Here is a 13,095-nt window from a genome sequence, read left to right on the forward strand (position 1 = left end):
TAATAAAAATAGATGAATAATTTAAATTGTAAACAAATCAAAAAATTAGAATTTAAATTAACAAAATTAAAAACTCGTGATGTAATTTGTTAAAAGACTCAAACCTTAGTTTTTTTGTGGTAATTGTACCTAAATAATACTCCGCCCGTCCCATTTTAATAGTCCTTTTTGAAAAATTCTAACTTTTTAGGAGACATAAAATCATTGCATTTGTATTTAAATTTTAGTACACTTATTCCAATAATACCTTCCTGTGTTTCAATTTTTAATAATATTTCTAACCAGTTAAAATTGATAATTTTAGAAAACTAAATATTTTTTACTTTAACTTTTCAAATAAAACTAATATTTTGGGACAACCCAAAATGAAAAAAAAAAAAATCTATAACATATATAAAAAGAATGTAGGAGTGGTGTAACACTGTTGCTTGTTTGGCGTAACGCTGCTGCTTGTTTTACATATAACAGTGGTAGAATGCTGATGCTTGGTTATGAAGCATAGAAGCTGTTCTAACGCTTCAATCTAACAGTCGTTTTACCAACCTCTCCCTTCTATTCAAATCATAATTACAACTCACCTTTCCTTGTAAGCTATTCCTATCTCGATCCTTCCTTAACAATGACAATAGCCACGACATCTACAATCGATTGACCAACCAATCGGAGGCCACCATCTCTCCATTCTTGAATCTTGCACAAAACGCATACACCGCCATCACCGTTTCAAGAAGACCACAAGCAGCAGGAACCTTCAAGAAGGGATAAGCTCATGACACAAGCGATAAGCTCTTTAGGAGTTGAGTGGTGCGATTGGTGGAACGGTGGAAGATTTTCAAGAGTTGAGTGGGTTTTCAAACTCGCCACCGAAACAGAACCTTCAATATATTTCTGGCCATGCATACTGGATTGGTGTATGTTCTATGAGTTGGAACAACCTGCAAAAAATGAGGTGTGTCTTCTTCCTTTTGTTTATTATGAAATTATTCCTAATGTGTCTATTTGGGGCTCTATTCTTGATCCTCGCAACTGTTTAATTGTGTGTCCACCATGTGTTCGATGATATGCCAAAATGAAACACACACACACACATACAGAGTGCATCATCTTTTTTTTTTCTTTTTTTTTTTTCTATACTCTTTGCATTCTTGTTTCTGGATACATTCTTTAGTGAAGAATTCTCTTTTTCTTATAAAGCATTCCAAGGAACAAAACAGAGATTTCTATGATTCTATCATTCTCATTTGATAAGATGGGTAGTTATTAAATCATAAATATCTATAGAAATTAGTAAAAGTTTGCAATGGCTCCAAGTTTTGATGAAGCTTCTATGTGCAGAAGACAACAAAGGTAAGGAATGGGGGCTTCAATTTGGGGGCCACAAAAGCGGTTGTTGATTGAATTGGAAAGGTTGGTTCATGAGCTTTCTTTAATGGGTTTCTTTTTTTCTTTTTCATTTTGATTTTTTATGAGTATTTTTTTTTCCTATGTTTTTGATGATATCAATGACTTGGGTTTTTAGGATTTTTATTTTATTTATTTATTTCTTTTGTATGAAATTTTTGGGGTGTTCTTCTAATGATGTTTAGTTTCTCTTCTTTTTGTTTTTGAATTAAATGTTGATTGGGGCTGTCATTAACTAATACAAAGAATTCTTCAAAGAAGCACAGGAACAAATATAGAATGCAAAATATGGTAGAATATGAAGAAATGGAGAAATTATTCCACCCGATTTTGGTCATTGACGAAATCACAACTGTTTCAGTTTGATCACAAAATCATTGTCATTATGCTTACCAAATCAGATCGCCAACAATCTACCTTGGCTGAAAGTCAAAAGTCCATAAATGAAAACAAATAAAGTAAAATAGGTTTAATTTTTTTAGAATTGCAATCAATTCTATTTACTATGAAGAAAAGAAGACAAATTGTAGCTTTGGTTTCACTAATAAAGTAGTTTACAAAGGAAAAATTTTATTGTATAAAGTTTGGGGAAAAAAAAAAGGCTACAAGCCTAGAAACAACATTCTTTTGAATAGGTGTATGTGATACTGTGTGAAAGGTCTCCTTATTTGGAGACACAGATGGAAAGAGGCCACCCAACATGAGCCCAAAGAATATGTTACCCATGATTTGCTCCAAATATCTTCTGAAATCTTTTTATTTGTGTTACTCAAAAAGTGATGGTTAATTAATAATCTAAGAACTTGGTGTCATAGAAATACCGTTGAAATTTAAAGTTGACCAAAATTAGGCAAAGCATAAATTTCTGCAGGTGGTGTGTAGGCAAAGCATAAATTTCTCCATCAATTGCCAATTCCTGAGTAATTTGCATCCTAAAACCACCCAATCCCAAATATAGATGTATCACTCTAAATTGTTAAATAAACCACTCCAAACACTTTCTGTCTCAATAATCACGTGTTTCTACCCAAGCAAACAAAATAATAGAATCAGTAGCCTTTTTATATCTTTCCCTAATTGATTGTTATCAAATTTAATTAGAAAGAAATTACAAATTACTGATGATGGACTCTAAAACCAAATCAACAATTTAAAAAAAAAAAATGATGTGACATAGACCAAACTAATCGGTCGCATTTGGACTAAGCATTTGGACTAATCTGTATAGCGTTCACCAAAAATCTGTATTTCTCAGTAAGAATTATGTTCAACAAACAAGTTTTCCAATAAGTCATGACTTGGATTCAAATATTTGTTTTTATTTCCTTTCAATGTTATGATTCTGAAGAAATAGTGAACAGGATTTGTTCAACATACTAGGGCAATGTTCATTTTCTTACAATTTGTGGGAGTAGGCAACTGTTCATCCATTCTATCATTTATAGTTACAGAACGCACTGCCGTGTGCAGAGAGGTTTGTTAGAATGTACTCCTCCTGGGCATATTCAGTTTCACAGGTTCACAAAAAAAATATAAGCATATGATGCTTATTGCTTTCCTTTTCTCTTCTTTGCATTGATCTCTATAATGTTTTATATCTCTATCCTTGGATGACTCTTTTTTTACTTATTGTTCTTGATTGTTTTGAATTGGGACTTTAAATTCCCGTTGTTGTTTACTTTTCTCTATTCAGTCTATGAGTAATTATTGAATGAAAGATTGATAGTATCTAACCATCAACTACATCCTATATTTTATAATCATGTTCATTTTTTAAAATCGTAATGTAAATGTAATCTTCCCATGTTGGGATCACATTGTTTTCAACTAATCATTTGTGAATGTTTATTACAGAATGTTGTTTATCTAGGGAGTTTGTTTACTTTATTTTAATTTTTTCAGGAATTTGTATGTATAGATGTCTGCTCCAGTAATGGTAATGACAACTCTTTCAACATTGCAAAACTGTTATAGATTGGAACAAGATGTCAAGAGGTATGATTCCAATAGAATTCCCCTTTGTTCTTTTAATTTAGAGCATCAAATATACGATTTTATAAGAATTGTTATTCCATGTTTGAATATAAATGAATGGATTGGTAAAAAAATTAAACTTATTTTTAGCTATGCATCTTTCCTTCTAAATTTATCTATGAGATCAATTCCCACGCCTTTGATTTTTGTGAGATCATGCAAATGGTTTAATTATGTCAGATTAGTTGCCTATTTTTCAAATAATGATTTTCTTGCTTTGTGTGACATTTGCAATTTGCAATTGCTAGATGGCCATGTTAAGCATTTGAAACTTGAAACATCAATTTGTAGGTGAACTTGGAAAAAGTGGTATTAAACACAAAAGGCATGGCTTTACCATGATATTGGGAAGTTGGCGGGATAGAAGATGAAGCTATAATGCAGTTATAAGAATTTTCTAATCCATTTCTGAATCTCCATACAAAAGAGTAAGACGATTTGGGATAGAATCTCTAATCAATCTTATATTCATTATCGTGCTTACACTTTTTGATGACGAGTTAGCTCCTCCAATGACCACATTTACACTTTTTGATGACGAGTTAGCTCCTCCAGTAACCACATTAATGCAACCTATGAATGTATATTTCTTAGCAAGCAAATCCTTGATCCAATTACACTAAACATGTTATTGTATTTTATCAACAATTAATCATATTTGTATCTTTGTCTGCACACATCCCATGAGCATATATGTTTCATTTATTTGGAAAATTAAGAAAAATAGAGTAATTTATTTTTGAAAAACTATGACGCTATGCGCGTGGGGTCCAACTAGTACAAACAAAATGGGATAGAAGAGTATATGAAAATGTTACAATATCAAAGTATACCTCCTTTTTATGTATATATATATATATATATAAAATAAAGGGCAAACTTCACTTTTCCCCCCTATGGTTTAGGTCATGTGCGGATTACCCCCCTCACTTTCAAATATAACCACATAACTCCCCTGTAGTTGATGGAGTAATGTGCACCATTAGCTTTTTCGTATATTCTAACCGGTTGTGTAGTGCACCCGAGAGTGGTGCGAGTGGGCATGAACTGATGATGTTTCCTCGCAATGAAAAGATGAAAATGCCCCTAGGGTTAAACATAAAAGCTTACCTTGCTTTTTATATTGCTTTGTTGCTTTATATATTGAGTTGCATGTAGTCTACCTAGAAAAAATGTCATCTTCAAGCATTGGAGGTGGAGAAGGACAAATGTTGAGGTTCATGAGCAAGAAATGTCGTTGTGGGAGAAAAGCAGCCATTAGAATCGTGGAGTCTAAGAAGCCTTCAAAAGGTAGGTTGTACTATGTTTGTGAAAATGTGGGTTTGAGGGGTTGTGATTTCTAGGCTTGGTGCAACCCAGTTGGATATGCTCCCATCTATGGAAGAGATGAGATTGATGATGAGAAGCCAAGAGTTGAGGAAGGTGTGTAGTTTAATGGAAGACTGATGAAGCTGGAGATGAAGATGGATTCACTGACCATGATAATGAAGACATCGATGGTGGTTTTGCTTGTGTATTTCATTTCCACCCCTTTAATGTTCAGTATGAAATGAATTTGTAAGAATTTGTAAGGTGCTTTATGTACTTGATGTATGTTTAAAAGAAATGAAATTATGTTTATGAAACTTGTGATTTTTGTATTTTTTTTTTACTACAACATGAAAATAAATTCAATTTTTTTTTACTGCAACATTGAAAATTATTCCAACAAATTCATAATTTGTTTTACTAGAAAAAAGTTCTTACAAATTCTTAATTGGAAAGAAATCAACCCTGCTGAGTTTAATTGGAAAAAAATCAACAAATTCTTAATTTCTTTTACTGCATTCCAATGCAAAGTATACAACCAATATTTCTAACACAAACAATGCTATTCAATACCAAAAAAAAAAAAAACTGAGATTCACAATGCTATTCAATACCAATCCATTTACAGAAGTATGCTGACAATGCTATTCAATACCAATCCATTTACTGAAGTATGCTGCATTTGAAAACCATTCTCAAAAATCATAACTCTAAATACAAAACATAACTCTATATACAAAAACCATAACTATAAGTATTGTTTCATTACAAAAACCATAACTATAAGTATAGTCTACTTTGACCCAGTTGCCAGTTCTTTGTGCAGTCTTCTTGCTTTGATTGTCCCTAGTACAGAAGTTACTGAAACAGCATGCCCTCTGACATTAACATTCACTCCAATTCTCCCAACATTTACTGTAGATGCAAATGCATTAATTGGTCCTCTACCTCTACCCCTCCCACCAACTGTGATTTCAAGTCCTTTGCCAAGACCACTTGATGCCTTTCCACCATGGGTTGGTAGTTTCGTAGGCTGCAACAACATTATCAATTAACAAACTAAAAAGTTACAAAATTAAAAAGTTGGTTATATAAACAAGTGAGTTACCTGAGTGAATGACCTAGTATTCCTCCTCTTTAGTCCAATAGAAGTAGTACTCATTGGTGGCTGAGATGTTACTTGGCCTCCTCTTCTAGTTTGGATGTTACTGGACATCTGAGGCAAAAAAATTTCCAGTTAGTTTCTTACTTGAAGTTACAAGTCAACATTAAAAGTTGGTTACCTCATTTGATGGGATATTTGTTGATGGAGTAGGAGTAGGAGTAGGAGTAGGGGTAGAAACAGGAGTAAGAGTTGATGCAGGTTGAGATAATTGCCCAATAGTACATCTCTACTGCAACAAACAAATTAAGTATACAACAAACAAATAGCATGTGTACAATAAATGAATGCATAAGTATACACTAACTTTCACCAATTTGGACTTAGGATGCAATTTGTTCTTGCATGACCTTTGATTGTGCCCCTTCTGCAGACACTTAGCACATGTGACATTGATGTTCTTCCTTAATGCATTGTGTGGATTTCTTGGCTTATTTGCTTGTCTGTTTCTTAACTTCTTTAGTCTGCCTGCTAATTTCTTTGCTTCTGGTGGATTCAATTTATGGCCACCTTCCTCATACTCATGCATGTCTGGAACTGGGTGTATCATAAATGCATAAGTATCCAAGTACCTAGACTTGCTGTAATACTCATGCACACAGGCTTCTGGCTACTCATGATTGATTTGAATTGCACTGATGGCATGACTACAAGGCAAACCAGACAAATCTCATCTCTTGCAACTGCATGTCCTAGTACTTAGGTCCACCATGTACCTCTTCTGAAAATGATCAACCTCAAATTCCAATTGTCCACACCAGGTTGCAAAGCAGTTCCTTGATTCCATCTTCAACTTCTCAAGTTTGTCATGAATATTGGGACAAATTTCACCATTGTATTTTGCCATTCTAGCCTTTTTAACTTGAATCCTTTGCATCAATTTCTTTCTGATCCATTCAAACATGGAGATTATTGGTAGCTCTCTAGCTTCTAGAATGTAAGAATTGAATGACTCACTCAAATTTTTTACAAGGATGTCACATTTGCTCCTTGGAGAAAAATTTGACCTTGCCCACAAAGCAAGGTTAGTCTCCCTCAACCACTCTACAGCTATCTTCCTATTTCCAGTCTTAGGATCAACTTCTTCAATCTTCTTCATCCAATAATTGAATTCATGCACATTTCCAGTTGATGTAGCTTTCCAGAACAAGTCTTTCAGCACACAACCACTGTATTTTATCTTGAAGTTACTATACGTATGTCTCAAGCAGTATCTGTGATCTGCAGTAGGGCATAACTCTGCAAATGTTTCAACCAACCCCTTCTGTCTATCTGATATAAATGTCCACCCCATCTTCTCAACACTCCCAATATCACTCATCAATTCCTGAAGAAACCAAGACCAAGAGACTTTACATTTTATCTCAACCAAAGCCACTGCAATAAGATACATGTTATCATTTTCATCTCTGCCAATAGCACTGAGTAGCTGCCCTCCAAAAATCCCTTTCAAATGACAACCATCCAGTCCTATTATTGGTTTACACCCTACTAGAAATCCATCTTTCTGTGCACCAAGTCTGAAATACATTCTTTCAAATGTAGGCTCTGTCTTTTCAGGATTAGTTGTTATTGAAATGTGTGAGGTTGGATTTTTCCTTGCAACTGTAGCTGCATAATCCCTAATCCTGTGATATTGCTCTGCCAAATCCTCTACAATTATCTCCCTTGCCTTTCTCTTTGCCCTATATATTTGAAATCTACTTGCATCCACCATTATCTCTCTTCTAATTTTTTTCTTGAAAGAGGCTATGTTAATGGAGGGGTCATCTCTCACCTCATCTACAAACTTCTTTCCCAAGTACTTAGAGTTGGCTTGTTAGTTGTTGTAATTCCTCTCACATGTGTGTTTCCTCTCTAGAGTTTTAATCTGAAAGGCTGGGGTTCCCCCAAATTGAGAGACATGTATCCTCCAAGTACAGCCATGCCTACAAACAGCAGTGATCCTAGCATTCTCATTTCTGATGTACCTTATATCATAACCATGCACCACATTAAACTCCCTCAAATACTCTCTGAAAACTTGGGGAATGGGAAATTTCATTCCAACTACAAGTTTGGGATCCCTTCATCATACATTCTTTGTATTCTAGGTATCCAGCATCATCTGCCTTATCTGATGACCCTTTAAGACTATTCAATTTGTCATCATCATCACCATCTGAATACCAACCAACATCACCTGGTAGATTAACTTTAGGTGGTGGTCCTTCAATTCTTCTGTGTGAGGTTTCATCAAAATGTCATCATTTGGACCCTCTAGGTCTTCATACAACAAACTTTGGTCATCACTTTCCTCTGCACTATCCTTGTCACGACCCCAAACTGCCCCTAGTAGGATGGTGCCGTGATGGCCAGTAATCCGAGATTACCGAAGGCCAATTTTCAAAATCCACACACAATAGAGTATAAATATATAGGGTTCACAAGTACGGAAGCAATATATACAAATCAGATTAGTCCATAAGAGCTGTGCGTAAGTCAAATGAAATGGCAAACATCTTCACATGGGTTATAACTTAGTTACAAATGAAGTAAAGTACAAATTACATCTTGACCAAAAGACTTCTCAAGCCGACGTAACAAAATACAAGTATTACAAGTCGAGAAGCATAATTTTCAAGACTGCCGAGATGAATACAAGTCAAGCCGACATAACAAAAATCCAAAACAAGCTCGCGAATCACATCTAGGCGTCACCGCCTTCCTGCTCATCACCTACATATATATAGAGAGGGTGAGCTTGGATACTCAGTGAATGATACAAATAATAAAGGGTTTGCATGAATAATAGCCGAAGCCCTTTCAAAACGATACATATCAAAACTTTATATAACAAGGGATGGACCTCGTCTATCTAACAAATCTTTAAAGCTTCAAGGGATGCTTACTAGCATCAGCATATTACAAATGATGACATTCCGGACAAACAAACCCACGCGGTAAACCGTCAGTGGCAAAACAAGACAAAGCAAGGGAGATATCTCAAACAAAGGTGCTACAAAAGTTTAGAGTCCTCTAGCACAAAGGACCTATGTTACAAAGGCCCGTAGCCCCCTAACACGAGAGTACTGCGAAAGTTTAGAGTCCTCCAGCACAAGGGACTTTCAAAACAAGATGTGCAGTTGCATTATAGTCCCCTGGCACTAAGGACTTCCAAAACAAGATGTGCAGTTGTATTATAGTCCCTTGGCACTAAGGACTTTCCGAGAAGGTCATCAAAACAAGATAATGCTTGATATACAAAATAGGGACAATCATTCATGCTTAACAAATACTTTTCAAAACAAAGCAAAGCAAAGCTCATCAAAACTTTGATAACATAGCTTTATTAGAAATACCACTCACTTAGTTCCTCAAACGTTGGGGTCAAGGCAAAAGTTCGAGTCCTACAAATACATGACAAAGTCTATTGAACGCACTTCTCAAAACAAGTCTTACATGCATGCAAATGATCTCGGGAAAACATGCTGGAAGTCAAAACACTGTTTTACATGTCAAGAAGACATGCTTGGTACCAACCAGGTCTTTGCCGAGGTCCCACACCTCCTAGCCGAGGTGTGGTTACCTAGGCTTTGGCGTGCGGCTACATGCCGAGGTGCGCACAAGACAAACTAAAGGCGCAAGTGATCATGCAAGGTAGGCCAAGGTGAGATACGATGCTTGGCCTAAGTGTGTGATCTAGGCAAGAGTGATCTCGGCGACTACACTTAGGGAAGTGAGGTCTGGAGATCTAGGTTTCCACCCGTGAAGAGCATGAAGAACATAAACATGAAGATCATGAAGAATATGAATGCTAAAATCATAATTTCTTTATTACAAAAATCTGGGATTTCATGCTATGAGTTCGAAAACATGGACCTGGGTACCCATGCTCAAAGATCTTGAGAGAACAAACACAAAAACATGGTTCTAGATGCAAACTTTCGGATCAAAACAAGACTTTTCTTCAAGAACACAAGAACACTATTTTCTCTTACTAAAACCGACTTTAAATCAATGCATGGCATGCAAAACAGATTCGATCGTACAATGCAGCTAAATGATCAATAAGAACAACAAGAGTAAATTAAGATCCTAACCTCAAAACTTGGATCTAATGGTTCCAACTCCAACGATCAAGCTTGGAAGTCTACCCTCTCACTCAAAACTACTCCTTCTCCTTCCTAGAGCCTCTCTCTCTTAAAAGACAAGATTTGATACAAAATGATATGTTTGCCTCGACAGTCACTGACTTAACCCTCTACTGGGACACGTGGCATCAGCCGATTGGCTCTACACAAAAAGGCGACAGACTGACAAGACAAGACCATGACAAAGTGTATTCAACAAGCTAGACAGCAAGAGCACTCCGGCAAGTGATGATCTTGGCTAAGGGTAGAGCTTCGGCAAGTAGGGTGACAACGACATCGGCTTGGAAGGACAACACTTGACTAAGCTGTGCCACACCTTGGCCTAGATGTGCCACACCTCGGTCTAGGTCATACCATTCTAGGAACAAAAATCACTGAGTGCAAGGATCAAGGATTTAGAACGCCTAGATGATAGCATCTCGGCCTAGATGATGCACATCTCGGCCCAGGTGACGCACACCTCGGCCTAGATAGTGACATCCCGGCCAATATGCCAGGGTGAAGATAGAGGTCAACCGAAGTGGTTCCAAGATAGTTCTAAGTGTAGAAAGGTTCCAAGGTGTCTAGGCTTAAGATGACCTCGGCAACACACCAGGCAAGAATAAAGCATACAGTAATACTCAAGCAAAACAAGACAGGGTTTGCAAATGCACATAACAAAACAAGATCGTACATAAATGTATGCAAGTATGACTAAGTTGAAGTGAGGGTTGTTACATCCTACCCCCCTTAAAGAAGTTTGGTCCCCAAACTTGAGTTACCTTGTTCCAAAAGCAATTTTGGATGTCGAACTTTCATTTCCTCTTCCATTTCCCATGTAGCATCCTCACCGTAATGCTCCTTCCATTCAACTTTCACCATTGGTATCGACTTACTTCTCAACTGTTTCACCTGCCTATCGATAATCCGTATCGGCTTCTTTTCGTAGCCTAAATCTTCATTAACTACAATCCCGAATTAGTCGATCACATGCAGTGAATCACGAATATACTTCCTCAGCATCGAAATATGAAACACATTATGGACTTGGCTCAATTCTGGCGGCAAGGCAAGTCTGTAGGTAGCGAGGTTAACCTTCTCAAGAACTTCAAAGGGCCCGATATAACGGGGTGCTAACTTACCCTTCTTCCCAAATCTTGTAACTCCTTTCATCGGCGAAATCTTTAGGAACACATGGTCCCCGACTTCAAATTCCAACTCTCTTCTTCTTTGGTCGGCATAACTCTTCTGTCGACTCTGTGCGGTTTTGATTCTTTGCTGAACGAGCTTAATCTTCTTGGTGGTTACTTGAATTAACTCGGGACCAAGCAGAGCTTTGTCTCCTACCTCGGTCCAACATATCGGCGACCTGCACTTCCTTCCATACAACGTTTCATACGGCGCCATGCCAATGCTAGCTTGATAACTGTTGATGTAGGTAAATTCCACCAATGGCAAGTGTACTCCCTAACTTCCTTGGAGGTCCAACACACATAGCCTAAGCATATCTTCAAGTGTCTGAATCGTCCTCTCTGTTTGCCCATCAGTCTGGGGATGAAAAGCTGTGCTAAACCTCAACTCTTTGTAGGCACTGCCAAAATCTGGAAACTAACTTCGGATCTTGGTCCGACAAAATTGACATCGGCACTCTATGAAGTCTAACAATCTCATTCATATATAACAAAGCAAGTTTATCGGCGTTGAAGGTGGTCTTAACAGGCAAGAAGTGTGCTGACTTAGTTAGTCTATCCACGATAACCCAAATCGAATCCATACCCTTTTGTTTCTTCGGCAAACCAACCACAAAGTCCATGGAGATGTGCTCCCATTTCCACTCAAGAATCGGTAAAGGTTGAAGAAGTCCTGCTGGCCTTTGGTGTTCTGCTTTCACTTGTTAACAATACAGACACTGGGACACGAACTCGGCTATTTCTCCTTTCATATTCGACCACCAAAACGTCTGCTTCACATCCTGGTACATCTTGGTGTTCCCTGGGTGAACAGCAAACTTGGAACCATAAGCTTCCTGTAAAATTTTTCTTTTTAACTCTGGGATGTCGGCCACACACAATCTTCCTTCAAACTTGAGCACTTGATTTTCTATGGTGTACCCTGATCTCGGCTTTGTGATAATCTCATCGGCTACCTTCTTGAAGAATTCATCCTCCATCTGCCTTGTCCTTACTTCCTCAACAATAGTCGGCTCCACTGAGATCATGGTTAGACAGGCTAAATTTCCAACCATCTTTCTGCTCAAAGCGTCGGCTACGGTGTTAGCTTTACCTGGGTGATATTGAATTTGCATGTCGTAGTCTTTCAACAACTCCAGCCATCTTCTCTGTCTCATATTCAATTCTTTCTGAGTGAACAAATACTTCAGACTCTTATGGTCTGTAAAAACCTGACAAAAAGCTCCATATAAGTAGTGACGCCAAATCTTTAAAGCAAATACCACGGCTGCTAGTTCTAAATCATGGGTGGGATAGTTCTTTTCATATGGCTTCAATTGACGAGAGGCATATGCTATGACCTTACCTTTTTGCATTAATACACAACCCAGACCCTTATGTGAAGCATCACTATAAACATGAAACTCTTCATTACCTGATGGTAGTATAAGAACTGGTATTGCGACTAACCTCATCTTTAACTCCTGGAAGGCTGCTTCCCGACCCTTAGTCCATTCGTAAGCCGCTCCCTTCTTAGTCAGTTGTGTCAACGAAATCGCAATCCTTGAGAAATCCTTCACGAACTTTCTGTAATAACCTGCCAATCCCAGAAAACTACGAACCTCGGACACATTGGTCGGCCTCAGCCAATTCACAACGGCTTCAATTTTACTAGGATCGACCGAAATACCATCTTCATCAATCACATGACCCAAAAATGAAATAGTGGAAAGCCAAAACTCACACTTGTTAAACTTAGCATATAATTTCCGATCCCTCAAAGTCCGTAAGGTAAGTCTCAAATGATCCTCGTGTTCAGCTTTGCTCTTAGAGTAGATCAATATATCGTTGATGAAGACAACCACAAACTCGTTTAGATATGGCTTAAAGACTCTGTTCACCAAATCCA

General features: G+C 37.3%; 1 long non-coding RNA gene across 2 annotated transcripts; it reads left to right on the forward strand.

Moving 5' to 3' along the window:
- The first annotated feature begins 417 nt into the window (after positions 1–417).
- On the forward strand, positions 418–5,060 carry LOC145819925 (uncharacterized). 2 transcript variants are annotated; one of them, XR_014360709.1, is made up of 4 exons: positions 418–949; positions 1,336–1,407; positions 3,304–3,396; positions 3,727–5,060. It is a non-coding gene; the product is annotated as an uncharacterized LOC145819925 (long non-coding RNA). The 2 variants fall into 2 exon arrangements; XR_014360710.1 differs by having other exon boundaries at positions 3,320–3,396.
- Positions 5,061–13,095: the final 8,035 nt, after the last annotated feature.

The sequence above is a fragment of the Camellia sinensis genome, chromosome 2 (genome assembly GCF_055761805.1).
Source record: "Camellia sinensis isolate YWXY chromosome 2, ASM5576180v1, whole genome shotgun sequence".
Taxonomy (NCBI): Eukaryota; Viridiplantae; Streptophyta; class Magnoliopsida; order Ericales; family Theaceae; genus Camellia; species Camellia sinensis.